The sequence below is a fragment of the Agrilus planipennis genome, unplaced genomic scaffold (assembly GCF_000699045.2).
Source record: "Agrilus planipennis isolate EAB-ADULT unplaced genomic scaffold, Apla_2.0 scaffold62, whole genome shotgun sequence".
Classification (NCBI taxonomy): Eukaryota; Metazoa; Arthropoda; class Insecta; order Coleoptera; family Buprestidae; genus Agrilus; species Agrilus planipennis.
In genome coordinates, this window is record NW_020438875.1 from 465,338 (window position 1) to 472,046 (window position 6,709).

A 6,709-nucleotide genomic window follows, 5' to 3' on the forward strand; every position below is an offset into this window, starting at 1 on the left:
GAATTTCAGAAATAGGATTTGATTTTGGGTTTACATCTCAAATCATACCTTATACACCCATCGGCAAATCTGCCTTGACCAAGAGCTTTTGCTTCAATGTGAAACCCCTTGCAGCACTTCACGAATGAATCAGACGATATTCAGTAATTTGTTCTAACCAAAACGTCGTCACCAATAAAAGTGACGATAATAATAGTAATGATTGCGTTAAAAGGAGAGGCCTTTCGTAGTGATAGATGTGCTCTTGGTGACGCCAATTCATCTTTGATAAAGCAATAAATTTGGCGTGTCGCTATAGACACGGTGGAATTCTAGTTGACCCCTTTGCCATTTGAGAAACAGAATCACCTGTCGTTCGGATCGTTTTTCATTTAAAACAGCACATAATTTTTTAGTTACCGAGGCCTCGTTGCCGTTCGCACTTAAAACGATTTTTATTAATTGCGATTTGCGAATGCAGTGGTTTCGTACAATTCGCAATTACGGTACATTCTGTTCGTAGAAAAAATTAATAAAGAGTTCTACTTACTCGGAGGCAAGAGAAGTAAATAGAAGAAAAGTAAAGAAACAATTTATTATTTGCAATAAAACTGTCACTTATTAAGCCATTCGAACGGCGACTTGCATAATAATTTTTTCGCAATTAATTATGTAGGTACTTCATCTGCAGGTGTTCTTTAAAAGATACGTCATCATTTTTAAACTTACGAGTCCCAGATTAACTGGAAATTCTCTCCAGTTAACGTTCCGGTTAACAGTTTCGCGAATTCTGAAACGTTCTAGATATTTTCCTGCTTGGTTTGCTGAAAAAATGCGTAATACAACATGCACTTGTTAGTTACAAAACAAAAATTACGTTGAAACAATCGCATGGCGTACAGCGTACACATTCAATTGTTGACTTTGTTGTATGACATTGACAATATAACAAATGACGACAATACACTGTCAATGCGTACTAAAGTTGTAATAACGACAGAAGAAGGGCGACCAAAACAATGACAAGGCTGTGAGCTTTCAGTTGTTAATTTTGATAAACAGAAATGCGTACTAACTCCTGACAATAAATATAACAGAAATGGCGACGAAACAGTGCGTACTAATCATAAGCCAATAACAATGACAGTTGGAGAGTCGTAGTTTAAAATAGAGTGATAGATGGAGTTATTGAAATTCTTCCTAATACGGGACTGTTCAATCGTTAAGTGCTGTACGCATGGATGTAGGATTCTAACGAAACTAATGGCGGCGATAATAAATAACTAACTGACTGAGCAAGTTGACTATTTAAGCATAGTAGAGACACTTTAGATAGTAGTGTGGTTGGTGCACCGCCAAAATTTATGGCCACCATTAGCGGGGGATTACCAGAACCGCAACATTTCAATCAGACTTATTTATCTCGTCGCAGGGGCACAGACGTTATTAATACCTACGTTAATTATATTATTAGTCATTTTCAAAAGTTTGTCAACTGTTTCTATTAGGTATATTTTTATTATTATTATTAATTGAAGTAAATCAACCTAAAAACTGTCTACTGTTTAATAAGGGTAATAATAATGAACTAAAAACGAGCGTAGGTACTTTCGTCTCCCCTTTTTCGCTTTGTGAAAATCAATTACCGAATCGGTCGAACACCTGGCCCTTTATCTTGCGCCTACCCCATTCAAATTCCAAATTTATTAATGGCAAACCTATTCATAAAGCGCGCCCTTCCGCACCGCACATGCATGTAAAATCAGACATGCCGTGACTGTCACCACTCAATTCATTCAATTTCCCTTTTTGTCTAAGTAACTGCCGGCACTGAATTTCGGGGGTGAAACCTGTTGTTAGACGTGAAGGAAGTGAAAAAGAAAACAGCGACTTTTTTGCTAACTCATATCCTGGCTGATTTGTGCCCCTAATAAGAGAAGAGGATTAATAAATACGTACTCCAAAGACTGACAACCACTTATGAGCACTTAATAATGAAACGCTAGGGTTGGTAGCCAAAAACGAAAGGGTTCCAGAACGTGACCCTTGTTCGTTACTGGATGGATTCTTCGAATTTTCATTTTTGATATTCATCCTGTAAAATATCGTATTATGTCGCCGCAGCGGCGACGGCTAGAAGAAAGAACCGCGACCCCCTGGATAATTTAAGAAGGAGGTAGTTGCCAGCGTCGATTCTGGGAAACGATAAGACGGCGTGCAATTTTAGATAAGCCGATCGGGGTAGTCGAAAAACGAAAGAGGAAGAAGAAGAAGTTGAATACACAAAGCGTCTCCTCTCTGTGTCGGGACTCTGCGGTGGTAGAATGTGACACAAAAGGGTGCCGGTAGTAACGCATCCAATGGCTGCGGCCTCGTTTGGCAAATAGACTTTATCCGATTTCAAACTGGGGGATTATTAGAAAGAACGGGGGTGGTTGACTCACAAAAAAACAGACCGCTCCGGCATTAGGGGTGTGCATTTATACTGTTCTACCACCTGCCCCATAAAAATAACGTACAAATACAAATTCGACAATAATGTTATTGATATAAAAACCGGAAAAAGTATAATTTTTTATTTATCCACACCTATGTACGTAGTGTATCAAATTTGGTTCGGTTTTCTGACGATGGGAAACAGAAACAAGGACGATAATTCCGTAAAGAACAGAAACGCAAAGAATTATTCAGATGATTAAACGCAGGTGATCTAGTGTAAAAATACACCTGCTCTCTGAACAATGGAAGTATGAAGAACCGCGTTTACGGTCCAATTGTTTTCTTTGTTTCCCGACCGACTGAGATGTCACCGTTTCAAATCAAACACTGGATTAATTTGTGTTTGCATCACTTCAATTAATTGGTTTTTCTTTAAAAATACCGTGTTGTTTTCAGCCACATACCTGTACTAATTGAAAGGAAACAGATTTAATTCAATTCTATTGTAGAAAAAGTTTCATTCACTTCTCGAGATACTTAGTTACATACGTGTATATGTTATTCATTATTTATTACGTCAATTGTTGTTTGAATTTCTGCTCAAAAGTACCTATTAACTTTCAACTTTCTATTTCTTCTAAAGAAAGTGCGACTGTTGTTTTCAATCAAAAGTTGCCACTTCAAATTCATCCGTTCGTAGTTGCTAATATGTAGTTCGGTACTTAACTTTGCCTTCAAAATTATCTAAATTGAGCCTATATACTCAAGCCCATAAATTTTTTCTAGTTTAGATAATGGGGTAGATTATTTGGGGCATTTTTTGTCGGTTTCTGTTCTCCGACGTGATTACACTGAAGGGTTTCAAATACTTACAGGAAGTAGCCATAAAGAGGCTTATGGCACGCCCAAGTGGCCGATTATTTAACGTACAATTACTCATTATTATTTTACCTGGCGTATTACAGACAGGAAGTCGTACAATTAGTTTCAAAAGTACTGTAGGCGATGTTGGGACACACTGTACCTGCATATGGATATCGCTAGATAGACGCAAATGTCAACTTCGGTTTTGAACCGCTTCGTTGTGCTAAAAAATCGCTTGTATTCACGGTAGCGCAAATTAAAACGTCTGCACTTTCCGGAACCCGTATTCATTTCTTTTTATTAGGAGCGTAGCTAGTTCACTGTAAAATGGGACCTTTTGGAACAGATCGGGGGACGCTTGGCAGAAGAAAACGAGCAAATTTTACGGTAGGCGCGCATCGGTTCGCTAACGACCACCAGCTGAGAAACTTAAAAATTTTACGATGGTCGAAACCTCGGGCTCAAATTGCCAACTTAAGGGGGTTTTGTGCAATAGGGAACGCAAAGGAGAGAGGGACGAAGTCATAAAAAAACCACCGCGTCCACCGTCGTGTGAATAATAAATCGAAAACGACCTCGCGACTGCTTTTTTCCATCCTGTTTGTTTCCAGTATAGGAAGCACCAATGATGTTCTCATCGGAGACATACGTACTTAGGACACTTATAACCTACTATTTGTGGAAACCGTGACTGTCATCTCATAAAATTTGAACGCCGACCTAAATGCAGACCTCATATAACTTCCTAAGAATCAAATGCTGTCATTAGCCAATTTCAGTTCAAATAAACGTCTAATTTTTATTTCAAAAAGTGGCAAAAAGACACACCTCCTATCAGTCCTGACCTGTGTTTTCAATTCAACTAAGAGTTAAGAATGTTATTTAAATATCACCGATCGTCACGTAATGTATGACATAAATCGGTCATAAATTTTCCAAGTTCGATAGTATTCACGACCCAAACAATAAAAGAGAAAAAAGTATCAATGGCGGATGAAGATCATACGTAAATGCTCAAGTCTGTTCGTCGTAAAGACACTGCATACGATGCCTCGGGACGTTCGTTCAACTCCATCGTCCTTCTCCTCCTGTTCGTACGTACGTACGCCAATACGTATCCTGCGACTCGATCATAAAAGTTTGGAATTTCGCCATGCAAACCATGGCTTGATGCACTTTTATGACCGTGTTTACTGTGTTCTTACCCTGTCATAAATTGTCTCACAAAACGACGTACAATTAATGAGGAAAGACCAAAAAAGTTGCTGCCTTTCTCAGTACTAAAAACTTTACATATATTTTTTTTTTGAGAATTTGACCTATAGAATGTTTATTTCTGTTTTAATCCTGTCTGATATGACTTTGCAACTCTTGGGTCCAATAAAAAAAAAATAATAGCGACAAATTTCAGTCAGTCCAGTGATCCAGTTTCAGTTGGATGTAGAACTGATTTTTGATTTTTTTAATGTAGGTAGATATATAATGGATCACCCAGGACTTACTAATTTGTGCCAAGGATCCAAAGGAGCGTATAATCATACACTCATGTATTTAGTGCCTTATTTTTACCGGTAAATATGTCAGAAATAATAGGAGCAAAAGTCTAATAATAAAACGGTTAACAGTAATAGTCGCGTCCGACAAGAGTCACGTCGAACACGAAGAATATGATTTATTTAAAAAGTACCGTTACAACCAACCAGAAAGGCCGTGGTGGCTGTCCTGATGCATACAAACAGTGTTTGTTCGTGAATGTATTGTACACTGGATGTATATATCTCTATGTGTGTGTGTGTGTGTGTGTGTGTATTGTATGGGCATGTCAGTCGACGTAGTTGTAGTTGTAGTCATCCTCTCGTAAAATAATTATAACCGGTCGGACGGATAAATATTTGCTCCCTCGCGATCTGCTCTCTCTTCTTTTGTTCCGAACTGCTACCAGGTAAACTTTAGTGTAACATTAAACGGGCCCACAAATTCTGACAGGCCAGAAATCAGCGAATAATGGTACCCACCGATCGACGCATGTATACACATCCGATGTTACTATTGTAAAATATTCGGATCAATCTGGAATTTCGAAAGGCCTACGCAAGTCTTACTGTAGATCATGGTACATAAGCTTTCATTACTTTCCCTGTTGTCGAGCTACCCAAAAAAATGTGTTTCCTAACGTGCATATTGCGCAAAAGTCTTTCCCAATCGGTATAGAACTTTTACGACTTGCATAAAAATAATTCACAACCTGTATAGGAGTTTTTCAAAGATTGTTGCAAATGTGCAAGAAAATGATTCGCAAACTCTGCATGTGACTTTTCTTTCGTCTGATATTGTACAGTACACACTGTTACAGGTGTAAAGACCTAATAGAATCGAAAGAGTAAAAGGAAACTACAGGAAACTTGATTCCGTAATGCAAATGAATCTGAAACTTACGACTATTATAAACAATAATAATAAGTTATGTAGCAATCAAGCGAGCCTCTCGGGTTCGGTCACTGATTTATATAAATATGCACGTAGAAGAACGATTAATAATATTATTTACTAGAAAAACAATTTTCTACGTACAGCAACGACAGAGGATATTACCGAAAAAATATGTATAGGATTTATACATGAGAGGGAAAAAGATAAAGCGAACACTACCGGTGGTACGCTGGGGGAATTGAATTAATCAGGAAAGTACCGGGCGTTAATCAAGATAATGAAAATAGAGATGTTACGGGGCCGGTGTGAAGCGCAGTTGAGAGACGAACCGCCGGATCTTGGCATAAATTAAAATTCTAATGTAGAAACCGCACAGCGGTGGTTGTAGGTAGGTAGGTACTGTTATGTTCTAATACTATAAACACCTTTTTTACTTTCACGTCATTAGTAGTTAATGACCCATAATAATATAAGGGACAGATAGTAATTGTTAAGTTAGTTCTAAGTTTGGTTTTGTACCTCTTTGACCTCTTTTTAATAAAGTCTTTTCAAACGTTTAATCCTATTTTGTATAACATCGACTTGGTTCGATTGAGTGTTATCAAAGGGTTAGTGTTCGAAATAAGAAGACTTTACAATTGTTCTATTATTGTCAAAACTCCAATTATTTTACATTGAAAGGCAACGTCCTGGTGTAAATTAAAGGTGTCTTTTACAATAATTAAGTAGAACACCCAGTTAAACGTGTCTGGGATAAAAACAACGTATTGTACGCCGACCATAAGGGATCCTTCGGACCAGTCCTCAGCGTCGTGACGTAACAAAATTGGCGCAGTCAGTAGGATCTTCAGAGGAATTTCTTCGAAGATCAACGCTAGTGATTCGAAAAGGTTTTGCAGAGATTCATCTTCAATCTTTCACCATACCGGTCACTAGAGGGATTCAGAGAAGCTGTCACAACCACATCCACCCGTGACTAAATTAGCTGACGAGGAAT